Source organism: Somniosus microcephalus, chromosome 5, assembly GCF_052327205.1.
Source record: "Somniosus microcephalus isolate GS21.2 chromosome 5, FLI_Smic_1.0, whole genome shotgun sequence".
In the NCBI taxonomy this organism is placed as follows: Eukaryota; Metazoa; Chordata; class Chondrichthyes; order Squaliformes; family Somniosidae; genus Somniosus; species Somniosus microcephalus.
The window spans coordinates 281586039-281600760 of NC_140991.1; the positions used below are offsets into that span (position 1 = coordinate 281586039).

The 14722-nt window shown below is 47.3% G+C and overlaps 1 pseudogene; it reads left to right on the plus strand.

The window, feature by feature from the left end:
• The window catches only part of LOC147117765 (collagen alpha-6(VI) chain-like), a 281465-nt pseudogene that overhangs the window by 187823 nt on the left and 78920 nt on the right, over window positions 1–14722 (plus strand).

Consider the following 14722-nt stretch of genomic DNA (forward strand, 5'->3'; position numbering starts at 1 on the left):
CCCAATCCATTCCCAAACCCATCTTCTTGTAATCTTTGTTTCTGCTGGTTATGTTGATACTGCTCTAGAGAAGATCAATTGAAATTAGCCGTAATGAGTTTCACCCAATGTTCCCCCTAATTTTTGGGGGGTGCACGGCCCCTTTAAGGGGCTGCGAGGCCCATTCACAGTTTCACACATGTGCAAAATTTAACATTATAAAAGTCAGTCCCGGCTGACCGGCTGAGAGCTGCGCAGTCACGTAGCCGCAAGGGAATGTTGGTTCCACCCACACCCATCAAACACAAGTACCTCCACTAGACGTCAACCCAGTATTTAGAACCAGCGTTCCAGTCTCAGCTCGCTGGGGCTGTCTGGAGTGGGGCCGGAACCCAGGGGCAGGAGTCAGTGGTAAATCCACCCGGATGTAACCCAGTATTCGGAGACCATATTCTAGTCCTCACTCGCTGGGGCTTGAACCCTTCACCTTCTGGCTCAGAAGCGGGATGCTACCACTAAGCTGAAGGCTCACTCCTACTAATAATATAGGCACCATAAACATTGCGAAGTTAAATTATTAATAATAGTTTTATATATGTAGACAAAAAATGACTGGTTTTAAATTTAATTTTATAGGGAACACGAGGAGCTCCTGGAAATGTTGGCCCACAGGCAAACTTGACTAAATGTACGGTTTTGTTGTCTTAATTTTTATACTGGGGAATAGAACATATTATTTAACCAGTATTTATCCATCATGGGATTTAGGGAGAGGATGGAGAACCTGGCACTCTTGGGAATGAAGGACTCAAAGGCATAAAAGGTCGCAGGGTAGGATTTTAACTTAAATTATTCTCAACTTATTTGTTTCAATTCTTCAAAGATACTGGACCATATTTATATTTGCTTTATATTTTTATCTACTCTGTTACTAAAATTAGTATATGGCAGGAAATACATGTTAGTTTCTTTATGTCTCTTGTTAATCCAACCAACAAATAGTACCTCTCAACTTTGATGGATCTACTCTTAGTATAGCTTTATCTATGTCAGCTGTGGCTCTGTTGGTAGCACTCTGACTTCTGTCGTGCAAAGTTTGTGGGTTCAAGTCCCTTTCCAGAGACTTGAGCACAAAAATCTAGGCTGACTCTCCAGTGAATTGCTGTGCTGTCAGAAGTGTCGTCTCTCAGTTAAATGTTAAACCATCTCAACTGGATGTGAAAGATCCCATGGCACTATTTCGAAGAAGAGCAGTGGAGTTATCCCTGGTGTCCTAGCCAATATTTATCCCTCATTCAACATCTAAAACAGTTTTTCTGGTCGTTATCACATTGCTGTTTGTGGAATCTTGCTGTGCGCAAATCAGCTGCTGCGTTTCCTACATTACAACAGTGACTACACTTCAAAAAGTACTTCATTGGCTGCAATGCGCTTTGGGATGTTCGGTGGTCATGAAAGGCGCTGTATAAATGCAAGTTTTTTTTATCTGTACAGCTTGTCGTCTTTTGCCTCACTGTTCTCTCTAATCTCAAATAAAGCTCTGAAATCTTCTCAGTTGCCAAGAGCTACTGTAAAGAGCTCTGTTTTCTATTTGTCCCAATCACTTTGCTTCCCCTTAATGGCACTTAACTCCCTATAAAGCCCAAACAGTCCAAGGCTTGAATATTGTTCGTGTATCTGGGAAGCTAATTTAGGACTTAATTCATACTCCTGTACAACATACAAGAAAAAATGTTGTCCAATTGCTGATCTTTCTCTTATTTCTAGCCTCCAACCTGTCTCCATTGCAATCTTCTCATTTCAACTTTACCAACCACTATAGCCTTTACTCCTCTAAACTTTACCCTTGTGTTCCTTCTAAGCTACAAATTTGCAATACATTCTCCTCCCTACATGCTCACTGTGTTGAAATGAAAATTCCTCACATTGTCTGTTGCTCTATTTCATTGTATCCTAGGACCTCAAAATTCAATTTTCCCTTCTTACAGTGTTCACGCTTTTAAAACCCAACCTCTCCGTCACCTAATTACCATTACTTAATTTACCTCACCTTCTCCCTTATTCTTTTTAACATTGGTGGCATCTTGTATTATGGGCCTGGCCCATCAGCCAGGTTTCCAAATAATAAAAAGAAAGCCACGGCGTTTGTCTTCCAGCGCTATTGGGACTTACTGTCCTCTGTCAAAATTGGCCACTAGTCCAGGATCTTCCTGCAGACCAAAGATGACCCTTAGCGCCTTTTCTCCACCAACAACTATCTCCTTAAACTCCCTCTCCCCTGTCCCTCCTCCCTCACCTCAACAAGTGCGAGGACTTCTCTGACACTCCGATTGAAACAATCCATTCAACTGCCTTGCTGCTTTCCCCCTTCCCTTGCCCGCCAAGCCAAACCTTGCCCAGGTTCCTCACTGCCCTAGCCCTGAACTCATATCTCTCTCTAGTTTTTCTATCTCACCTCATGACCTTTCCAAGCTCATCTTGTCCATGAGACCCACTTCCTGACCCCTTGACCCCATTCCCCATAAACTGCTGAGCACCCAACTTCCCTTCATGGCTCCATGCTTGCTGACATTGTAAATGGTTCCACCTCCCCAGACATTGTAAATGGTTCCATCTCACCACCCCTCCCTCCTCAAAAAGCCCATCCTCAACCCTTCTGTTCTTAAAAACTGCCATCCCATCGCCAACCTCCCTTTCCTCTCCAAAGTTCTTGAATGTGTTGCCCCTTTCCTAATCAATGCCCATTCTTCCTGCAACTCCATCTTTGATTGCTTACAATCAGGCCCCGTCCCTGCAACAGCTTCAAAACTGCCCTAACCAAAGTCACAAATGACTGTGACCGTGATGCATTATCCCTCCTCATCCCGTGATGCATTATCCCTCCTCATCCTCCTCAACCCTGCTGCAGCCTATGGTATAGTTGACCACACCATCCTCCTGCAGTGCCTTTCCTCCACTGTCCAGCTCAGTGCAATTGCCCTTGCTTGGTTTCACTCTTATCTATCCGTACATAGCCAGAGAATCTCCAGCAATGTCTTCTCTTCCCACGCTTGCATCTTTATCTCAGAAGTCCTCCAAGGATCTGTCCTTGGCTCCTTTCTGTTCTTCAACTATATGACCTCATCCGCAGACATTGGAGTCAGCTTCCACGTGCACACTGACGATACCCAGCTCTACCTCCCCATCACCTCTCTCGACCCCTCCACTGCCTCAGTATTGTGAGACTGCTCGTCCTATATCCAGTCGTGGATCAACAGCAATTTCCTTCAATTAAATATTAGGAAGATTGGTCCCCGCCACAAACTGCATACTATCGCTCCTGATTCTAGCCCCCTTTCCTGCCATTGTCTTAAGTTGAATCAGACTGTTCCCAGTCTCGGCATCCTATTCAACCCCGAGCTGAGCTCCCAACCTCATCACAAAAATCGCCCAATTCCACCGACATAACATTTCACTTCTGCCCCTGTCTCACCCCATCTGCTTTTGAAACCCTCATCCACTGACTCCTGCCCCTATTTCTGTAACCTCCTCCAGCTGTATAACCCCCCACTAAACTCTTCATTCCTCTGACTCTGGACCTTTGCGCATCCCCTCCCATTGCCCCACCATTGGCAGCTGTGCCTTCAGCTATCTAAACCCCATGCTCTGGAATTCTCTCCCTAAACCCCAGCACCTCTCCACCATTCCCAACAAGGGAAAATCATTCTTCCCTATTCACCCTATCGAAATCCTTCATAATTTAAGTAACCTATATTATATCTCTTTTTGCCTTCTCTGCTTCATTGGAAATAGTTTTAGTATCTCAATTCTCTCCTTCTAACTATATGAAAGAAAAGTTCAGACACACAGGGAAAGAGAGAGCGGGAGTTCAGACTCACAGAGAAAAAGTTAAGATACAGTTAGATGGAGATAAGATATATGGAAATAGAAATGTGCAGACACAAGGGGAGAGATAGAGACAAACTCAGGGATGAGGGGAGAGAGAAGTTCAGATATATAGGGAGGCAGGGCAAGAGAGAAGCACAGGCACATTGGTGAGAGAAGCACAAACACAAAGGGAGAGGGAAAGGCAAAGAAAGATATTAAGAGACTTTCATCAGTGATTGTTGCTAGGTACTCAAATTAGCAGGATGTGACTAGTGGTGTCCTGCAGGGATCTGTGTCGGGGCCTCAATTCTTCACAATATTTATTAACGACTTGGATGATGGCCTAGAAAGTTATATATCCAAATTTGCCGATGACACAAAGATAGGCGGCATTGTAGATGAAAGCATAAAGTTACAAAGGGATATTGATAGATTTAATGTGGCAAATGGATTTCAATGTAAGCAAATGTGAGGTCATCCACTTTGGACCTAAAAAGGATAGAACAGGGTACTTTCTAAATGGTGAAAAGCTAAAAACAGTGGATGTCCAAAGAGACTTGGGGGTTCAGGTGTATAGATCATTAAAATGTCATGAACAGGTACAGAAAATAATCAAAAGGGCTAATGGGTTGCTGGCCTTTATATCTGGAGGACTAGAGTACAAGGGGGTAGAAGTTATGCTACAGCTACACAAAACCCTTGTTAGACCACTGGAGTACTGTGAGCAGTTCTGGGCACCACATCTTAGGAAGGATATACTGGCCTTGGAGGGAGTGCCGCGTAGGTTTACCAGAATGATACCTGGACTTCAAGGGTTAAGTTACGAGGAGAGATTACACAAATTAGGGTTGTATTCCCTAGAATTTAGAAGGTTAAGAGGTGATCTGATTGAAGTTTTCAGGGTATTAAGGGGAACAGATAGGGTAGATAGAGAGAAACTATTTCCGCTGGTTAGGGATTCTAGGACTAGAGGGCAAAGTCTAAAAATTAGAGCCAGACCTTTCAGGAGTGAAATTAGGAAACACTTCTACACGCAAAGGGTGGTAGAAGTTTGGAACTCTCTTCCACAAATGGCAATTGATGCTAGATCAATTGTTAATTTTAAATTGGAGATTGATAGCTTTTTGTTAACCAAAAGTATTAAGGGATATGAGCCAAAGGCGGGTATATGGAGTTAGATCGCAGATCAGTCATGATCTCATTGAATGGTGGAACAGGCTCACGGGGCTGAATGGCCTCCTCCTGTTCCTATGTTCCTAAAACCACAGATACATACAGAGAGTGAGAGAGATAAGAAAAACACATGCAGCTTTAGAGAGAAGAGAACCACAAGTACACACAGGGGTGTATTACAGAGCGAAGAACACCATAACAACACACAAGGGCAGCAATGGCCTGGTAACTTATGGCCACAGATAAACTTATCACATGAGTGTAACTGCTCATGACAAGGTGCTTACAAAACATAAAATTCAAATTATTTTGGTCCAGAGTTTCAAGAGTCTGCTCCTATAAAGTTAGGTGTGCCCAGCCCTGATTTACGCAGTGGATTACATAAACCTGCTTGATTATAGTAGCATTGTAGATAAGTTTAAACATCAGTTATTTTTAAACCTTCTTGTATCTAAGAATTAGCAAAGAATTTGGAAATATTCATATATTGTGGCGGAGCCACCAAAGGACTCAGAGCGGTTGTACATAATTCCTTTAACAGCAATGTAGTTACTGTCTGTGCCTGTACCTTTAATTACACTGTTTGACTGTACAATGCCTAGTTACCTTTACAGCGCGGTTTCAACGTGATGACGTCACGCCGTCAATCACGTGATGCCCCAATGGCGGGAAGAACGTGATGACGTCATGATGTCAGTCTTCTGACCAGGGGATCAGTCCTCGTGGAGCCCTCAAGGAGAGCAGACCTGTAGTTGATGTATTCCAGCAGTTTCCAGTTAAAACCTGTTCTGTTCCATTAAAGTTCATTGTTTTAATTGCCTGAGTCGAACTCAGTCTTTTCGATAGGAACCTCCGTTCCTACATTGGTGACCCCGAATTCTACGGACAATTTTCATGGAAGATTCATCATGGACACGAACGCCGTCACGCTGAAACTGCCACAGTTCTGGGAGCAACAACCAGATGCCTGGTTCATCCAGGCTGAAGCCCAGTTCGCCATTAGGAACATCATCGCGGATCAGACCCATTATTATTACGTGGTCTCCGCCCTCGACAGCGCAACTGCCTCACGGATCATCAGCCTCCTCGGTAGTCCTCCTACTGACAGCAAGTACGATGCGATTAAGGCGCGGTTGCTTCAGGTTTTCGGGATCTCAAAGTTGGAGCGGGCTCGCCGGCTCATCACGCTGCCCGGCCTCGGGGACTCCAAACCGTCCAAGCTCATGAGCCAAATGCTCACGCTCTTGGGCGCCGAACCGGAATGCTTCCTCTTCCGGGAGCTTTTCCTCTATCAAATGCCTGAACAGGTTCAGGCTGCCCTAGCCAGTTCTGACATTACTGACTGCGCTGAGCTCGCTGTCGAAGCCAGTAAGATTTTCACGGTAACCCAACAGTGCTGCGCGGCCACGAGGCGCCCATCCCCCACGGACACGGTTCCAGCTCCTCCTACAGCGGGCTGGTGCTCCTACCACACCCGTTTTGGTGCGAAAGCACAATGCTGCCGTTCCCCCTGCAGTTTTTCGCCCCAAAAAAAAACAACAAAGTGCCGGCGGCGTCCCTGGCGAAGGAGGACCGGGTCTAACGGGCGCTCCGCGATAGCGATGGCCGTCGGATCTACAGGGAAACTCCTTTATATCACCGATTCCCTATCGGGCCGACGTTTTCTTTGTGACACCGGGGCGCAGTGTAGCATTCTACCTGCGTCGAAGCTCGACATGCAGACTGGGAACCTCGGTTTTTCCCTCATAGCGGCTAATGGCGCAGCAATTCAAACTTTCCGAAAGCGGCGGGTCGAAGTCTGTTTCGGCGGTCAGCGCTTCTTTTGGGAATTCGTCATGGCCACAGTCTCACAGGCCATCCTAGGGGCGGATTTTCTGTGTGCCAACAGCCTCCTCGTCGATGTCCAGCACTGCCAGCTGATCAACGCGGCCACCTTCCGCTCGATTCCGTGCTACCACGGTACCTCCGTGTCGCGCTCTATTGCCTGCAATTTCCCTCCTCCAGATGACTTCACGTGGCTCCTCGGGGAGTTTCCGGAGCTGACAAGGCCCACCTTCTCCTCTTCAGCAAAGAAGCATGGTGTTGAACATCATATCACCACTACTGGCTCCCCGGTTTATGCGCAGGCTAGAAGGCTCGAACCCGGCAAGCCCGCGGCTGCGAAGGCGGAGTTCGACACGATGGAGCGGCTCGGGGTCATTCGGCGATCCAATAGTCCCCGGTCCTCGCCTCTCCACATTGTGCCAAAACCAGGCGGCGGCTGGCGGCCATGCGGTGACTACCGACACCTGAACGACGCCAACACTCCGGATCGCTACCCGATTAAATACGTGGGGTTACGGGGATAGGGTGAGATATGTGTTGGTGTAGGGGTTACGGGGATCGGGTGGGATATGTGTCAGTGCAGGCTCGATGGGCCCAAATGGCCTCTATCTGCACTGTGGGGTTTCTGTGATTCTGTGATTCTGTGATTCTGTGATTCCGCATATCCAGGATTTCTCGGCCCATTTGGCGGGAAATTCTATCTTCTCTAAAGTCGACCTCATCCATGGATATTACCAGGTTCCCGTGCACCCACAAGACGTCCCGAAAACCGCAGTCATCACCCCTTTCGGCCTCTTTGAGTTCCTGTGGATGCCGTTTGGCTTAAAGAATGCAGGACAGGCGTTCCAGCGTTTAATGGACTCCGTTCTTCGTGACCTATGCTTCATCTTTGTCTACCTTGACGACATTCTTATCGCCAGTGCCAGCAAGGAGGAGCACATCTCCCATTTGCATTCCCTCTTTACGTGCCTCAGCCAGCACGGTTTAATCATCAACCCGGCCAAGTGCCAGTTCGGCCTGCAACAGATCGATTTCTTGGGACACCGCATAACATCGGACGGCGCCGTCCCGTTAATGACGAAGGTGGAAGCGGTTACCTCTTTCCCGCGGCCGCCGACAGTCAAGACCTTGCAGTAGTTCCTGGGGATGGTCAACTTCTACCACCGTTTTGTCCCCAAGGCGGCTCAACTTATGCAACCTTTGTTCGGGGCCCTCAAGGGCAAATCCGGTAAGGATCGAATCAGCTGGACAGCCGAGATGGTCCAGGCGTTCGGCAACACCAAGAGTGCTTTGGCCAACGCAACCATGCTGGCACACCCACTTCCAAGTGCCACCATCGCCCTTACCACCGACGCGTCAGACTACGCCATCGGTGCAGTGCAAGAACAGTGGGTCAACGGCACGTGGCAACCGCTGGCGTTTTTCAGCCGTCAACTACGGAAAAATGAGAAAAAATACAGCACCTTCGATCGGGAGCTACTGGTCCTTTTCCTCGCCATTCGCCATTTTCGGTTCTTATTGGAAGGGCGTCCCTTCATGGCTTTTGTCGACCACAAACCCCTTACGTTCGCCATGGCCAAGACCGCTGAACTGTGGTCCGCTCGTCAACAACGTCGCTTGACGTTCATTTCCGAATTTACCACGGATATTCAACATGTGTCTGGTAAGGACAACCTGGTGGCGGATTGCCTCTCCCGTGCGACGGTCCACGCGGTGCACCTGGGGATCGACTACGCCCTCATGGCTGCCGATCAGGCCTCGGACTCTGAGGCCCAATCATATAGAACCGTTCCCTCTAGCTTCCAAGCGACCGATGTCACTTTCCAGGCCGCAGGCGCCACGCTCCTTTGCGACGTCTCCATGGGCTTTCCATGACCTATCGTGCCAGTCGCATGGCGCCGGAAAGTTTTTGATGCCATACACGGGTTGTCGCACCCTGGGATGAAGGCTTCACAACGGCTTATGTCGGCGAAGTTCATCTGGAAAGGTATGCACATCGATGTCCGTGACTGGGCTAATACCTGTGTCGTCTGCCAGAAGGCCAAAGTCCAACGTCATGTTAAAGCTCCAGTGGCTGCGTTCGCTGTTCTGGAGCGTCATTTCGACCACGTGCATGTGGACCTGGTGGGGACGCTTCCGCCTTCTCAGGGTTATACTCATATCTCACCATGGTGGACCGCACCACTAGGTGGCCAGAGGCAATTCCTTTGGTTTCCACCACTTCGGCAGACGTCGCTAGAGCTTTCATCTCCTGTTGGGTTGCCCGTTTCGGGGTACCGGCGGACATCTCTTCTGACCGCGGGCCACAATTTTCCTCTGAGCTTTGGAATGCTGTGGCTCAGGGGCTCGGCACCAAACTTCGTCGCACCACCGCCTATCATCCACAGGCAAACGGCCTTTGCGAGCAATTCCACAGGTCACTTAAAGCCTCTCTTCGGGCCAGTCTTCAAGGTGCAGGATGGGTGGACAGACTTCCATGGTCCTTTTGGGTCTTTGTACGGCACCCAAAGACGACCTGCAATCGTCCTCAGCTGAACTCGTCTATGGCCAGCCGCTCCGAGTACCAGGGGATTTCCTCCCTTCTCCCACAGAGCCATGGTCCGCTTCCCAGCAACTCGTTCGCCACCAGGAAGCGGCCAGATGCTTTGCTCCGGTGCCTACATCAAATCATGGTTTGCAGAACTCCTACGTGCCACCGGGACTGAAGAATGCGGAGTATGTATTCATCCGCCACGACGCTCACCGGGATCCGCTCAAGCCCCCTTACACTGGTCCTTTCCGCGTCACCAAATCAGGCGACAAATCCTTTTCGGTCGACGTCGGAGGGAAGCCGGATCACATCTCGATGGACCGATTAAAGCCGGCTCACCTGGACCTGGACCACCCTGTCGTAGTCGCTCAACCACCCAAACGTGGCCGACTGCCCACAGCCGCCGCACCAGATCAACCAAAGCCGCCTGCCAACTCAACCGCGCTCGCCGCGCCTGCTCAACCACAACCGACTGCCAACTCGACCACCGGTCATCAACTTCCTCTACCAGGGTATCGAAGCTGATTGGACAGACTTGTCAGACCTCCGCCTCGTCTTACTTTTTCTGTTAAAGACAATTCTGGGGGGGCGCATGTGGCGGAGCCACCAAAGGACTCAGAGCAGTTGTACATAATTCCTTTAACAGTAATGTAGTTACTGTCTGTGCCTGTACCTTTAATTACACTGTTTGACTGTACAATGTCTAGTTACCTTTACAGCGCGGTTTCAACGTGATGACGTCACGCCGTCAGTCACGTGATGCCCCAATGGCGGGAAGAATGTGATGACATCATGACGTCAGTCTTCTGACCAGGGGATCAGTCCTCATGGAGCCCTCAAGGAGAGCAGACCTGTAGTTGATGTATTCCAGCAGTTTCCAGTTAAAACCTGTTTTGTTCCATTAAAGTTCATTGTTTTAATTGCCTGAGTCGAACTCAGTCTTTTTGATAGGAACCTCCGTTCCTACAATATTTTGATAATTATAGAATGTTAATAAGTTACAGTCACAATTTGTATATAATTAAAGAACTGCTTATAATGATTCACTGATACTTGTGGCAAATGATAAAATAAAATAATGCAATATCACCATTTTTAGGTTTCTTCAGGCCCTGCTGGTGATCCTGGTGAAGCAGGAGAGTTTGGGTATCCCGGACAAAGGGAAAGCTGTGTAGATGTTGAACACTCCAGAATTCACTCCACAAAAGTGAACAAGTTGGTCAAAATAGTGATCAATGCGCTGATTGATAGGTGCCACAAAACATCACATGGGATGTTCTTTACTCTGCAATAGGAGTGCTTGGTGCTGTCACTATAATGATTCAAGATTGTGGTGCTACTCTGAATGGTTTCATGCTTCACCTCCATAAACACAAGAAAATATGAAGTATTTTTTAAAAGATAAATGGCAATGACACTGACACAATTACTTCTGTGCCTGGAATTTCAGCAGCGGTTCTCCTGATCTACTGCCGTAACATCAGGGGAACCCCCTGAAGAAATGACATAAAATGCTAAAAACGTCTGTTTCCACCAAAGTCACGACAGGAGATAAGAAGAAGATCCCAGAAATTCTCCTTCCTGGTGCCTAATCAATGTTAATTGCAAAACTAAATAACATCAGTTGAATTGTTGATACTGGCCCTATCTTCTGCTTTGGTCAATTAGATTCAGTATTGGCTATACCTGTATTGGCAAATGCCACATTTAAAAACCCATGCTTGGCACTTTGTGTGTTGTGCCCATATTTGCATTTGAACCTCATTTTAACATAGAGTTCTTATTCCATAGGTATCCTTCAATATTTATCAGCTGTAAGGTCACGGACTCTGTCAAGAATAATGCATATCATGGCCCAGAACTTGGTGTCGGGGGCTTGCCGCGCGTGCAAGCCCCCGATGTGTACTTACCCGGCGCGCCGACATCTGAAACCTGGCACGCAGTGGATTTCCTGTCAGTGGCCCGGTTCTGATGTCGGCGCGCTGTGCTAACCTGACCCAGCGGCGTAGTTAGTGCGATGTGCCGGCTGGGATCAGGTGAGCACTGTTCAGCCAATCAGGGGAGGGGAAACTTCATTCATAAGTTTGAGAGTAAGAACTGTCAAACTCATGAGAAGTACTGCACCCCAAAACACTACTTAAACTTTAAATAAAATTTTAAAAACATCCCAATCATTAAATTAAGTATACATAAGTTAAAAAAAATAATTTAAACAATAATTTTTTTTTTTTGAAAAAAATAATTTTTTAATAAAAAGGGTCTAAAACTAAACTTACCTTATTGTAGATTCTTTAAAATAATAAACCTGTGGAAAAAAAATTCTAAATTGCACTAAAACACCACTTACCTGTAAAAATAAATACTTACGTGTGCTTTTTACAAGCGTAAAGACCGGAGGCCTTTACACATGCGCAAATCCCCCAAAACAGAGGAAATCCAAGACGCACGCGCTGCCCCCTACAGCGCACGCACTAGCCTCTTCACCTCTTGGGTTAGAGGAGAGGAAATGCTGGTTTTCAGCGCATGCGCTGTGCATGCTGAAAACCGGCATTTCCTCCGGCCAGACGCGTGAGTACCCCTTCCGTACTCACGCCTTTGGGGAGGAATTACTGCCCCATTAAGTCCAATGGCCCAGGATGAGGAATGGATGGGAGGAGAGAAAGGAATGTCGAAAGGAAAACTTGTTAAAAAACTTATGTTGGAGTAAGGTGCTCCAGGGATTAGTGTTGGGACCACTATTGTTTCTAATTTTCATCAATGTCTTGTATTCAAAAATTCAATGCAAATTTATCAAATTTGCAAATGCTACCAAAATAGGAGGAGCATTGAAATCAGAGGTGGCAGATTAGAAGTTACAGAATGAGTTAGACAAAATATGTAAGTGGGCAGAATAATGGCAGGTAAAATTTAAAGCAGCTAAGTGTAAAGTACTGCACATAGGAAGGAAACATGGGCAACATAAATGGTGTTGAAATAACTGAGGATGAAGTTGAAAGAGACCTAGGAATCTGAGGAGACTAGCTGCTCAACGTCTCAACATTTCCACCCAATGCAGAGCAGCAATCAAGAAAGCCTACTGAATGTTGAACTACATAGCTAAAACAGTAGAATATAAGTCAGGGGAAGTTGTGATCAAGCTGTAATGTTAGACCACACTTGTAAGTATTGTGTTCAGTTCTGGCTGCCAAGAAACAAGGGAGGCATTGCAGTTCAGAGAAGAGTCACAAGGCTGATCACTAATGCCAAAAGTCTAAGTTATGAGGAAAGACTGGAGAAATGAAGGTTTTTCAGCCTGGAAAGGCAGGGTCTGACAGGTCATCTTATAGTGTTTCAAGATAATTAACAGAATGGAAAAGGCAAATCCAAAATTGAAATTTAAATTAAATTGTGAGAGTAGGACAAGGGGGCACACATTCAAACTACTAAAACATAAATTTAGGACACATATAAGAAAGTTTTTCATACAGAGTGATAAATGTATGGATTGAACCTCCAGCTAGAGTTGTAGAGGTGTAAACCTGTAGTGTATGTACCTTTAAGAGAGAACTACTTTTACAGCTCCTGTATACTGTAGTACCGGCAGTGACCACACCTGTATATAAGCCTTGAGCAGGCATCTGTACTGTTAGTTTTTAGACGACCCTCATCCAGTAAACACCTGTTGATTCTTGATCTGCAGTCTCCGTCTAGTTATTGAAGAACACCATACTTTAAGATTCACGGATTCAACAGTGGCGACGAGGTCGATTCGAATCTACCTGCAAATCTGCATTTCCTCCCAAGGATTCGCTCCGGGAGGACAGTGGAAGAAAGTCGAGGCCAGAAGCACGGGCGTCGACCACGAGCAACCGCCCCGTCATCCGGCAGAGAGTGAACATCGCAGGGGAGGCTGTTGAGAGCTGGGCTTGGTTCTCCAGCCACGACGATCCAGCAACAGACTGGCAACAGGTACAGCGCAGACCCTTCCCGGACAGCGGCGGCTGGAGCCGACTGATGGCACAGAAAAGGCCGAGCAGCGTCGACGGGGTAAGAGAGAGGGTAAAGCGCACAGGGCTGACGGAAAACAAAAAGAGAGAGAGGGTAAAGCACAGCCGGGATTCAGGACCGAGTGGCGGCAACGAGAGAGGCGCACAGGAGAACGCGCAGAGCGCAGCCAGGGCTCAAGGGTTGAGCAGCGTCCGCGGGGAAAGGAAGGAAGCGCGGGAGATGCCATTTGAGCTGCGGGGAAGAAGGGAGAGCACGGGAGATGCCATTTTTGAAGCCGCAGCGGAGAAGAAGGGCGAGCGCGGGAAGAAAGGAAAGCGCGGGAGACGCCATTTTAGCCAGTCTAACCACACCCAGGGATGCCGAAGAGTGGCAGTGTCACAGCGTTCGACAATGAGGTCGAAGATTGGGCGACATATGTGGAACGCATTGAGGTGTACTGCAAGGCGAATGAAGTGCCAGATGCCAGGAAAGCACTGGTTTTGTTGAATTCCATGGGTGCAAAAACGTATGGCTTACTGCGAAACCTAATAACCCCAGAGAAGCCAGTGGATAAGAATTTCGAAAGCATAGTGCAAATCCTACAGGACCACTTAAACCCCACACCGCTGCTGATAGCAGAATGATTTAAGTTCCACAAAAGGAACCAGCATAAAGACAAAAGTAATGCTGAGTATTTAACGGAACTGCGCAAGCTATCGAAACACTGCCAGTTTGGAATGCGACTAGCAGATACGTTAAGGGATAAGTTTGTGTGTGGGCTTCAAAGTGAAGGAACCCAGAAACGGCTTCTATCAGAAAAGGATCTTGCGCTGGACAAGGCTTTCAGCATGGCAGTATCACATGAAGCATCCGCACGGGGCGCTGCAGAGATACAACGGAGGCCGCAAGAATATGGCACCAATGAAATGTCATATGGAGCAGGGAAGTGTTTTCGCTGCAGCAGAACAACACATGACCAGAAGGATTGTCAGTTCAAGGACCAAGTGTGCAGACAGTGTGGAAAAGCAGGACACATAGCAAGAGTCTGCAGGTCAGGGAAGAAAACCAGCAGCAAGAAATCTCCACAGGAGAAGTACAAAAAGGTACATAAGGTGATGGACAGTAGTTCAGACGAACAGAAAAGTGATACAGACTCCGGAAGCAAGGAGCTGGGTTGTCTGAAACTACATAATGTAATCAAAATGGAGGATCACCAGACTATCTGGGTCACGCTCAAGATAGATGGAGTCAAAGTGAAAATGGAATTGGACACAGGATCAGCCCTAACAGTCATAAACCGAAGGGACTACAAGCGGCTATTCTCACATATACCCTTGAAAGCTACAGAGATTGTCTTGAAGATGTACACGGGGCAAAAAGTCT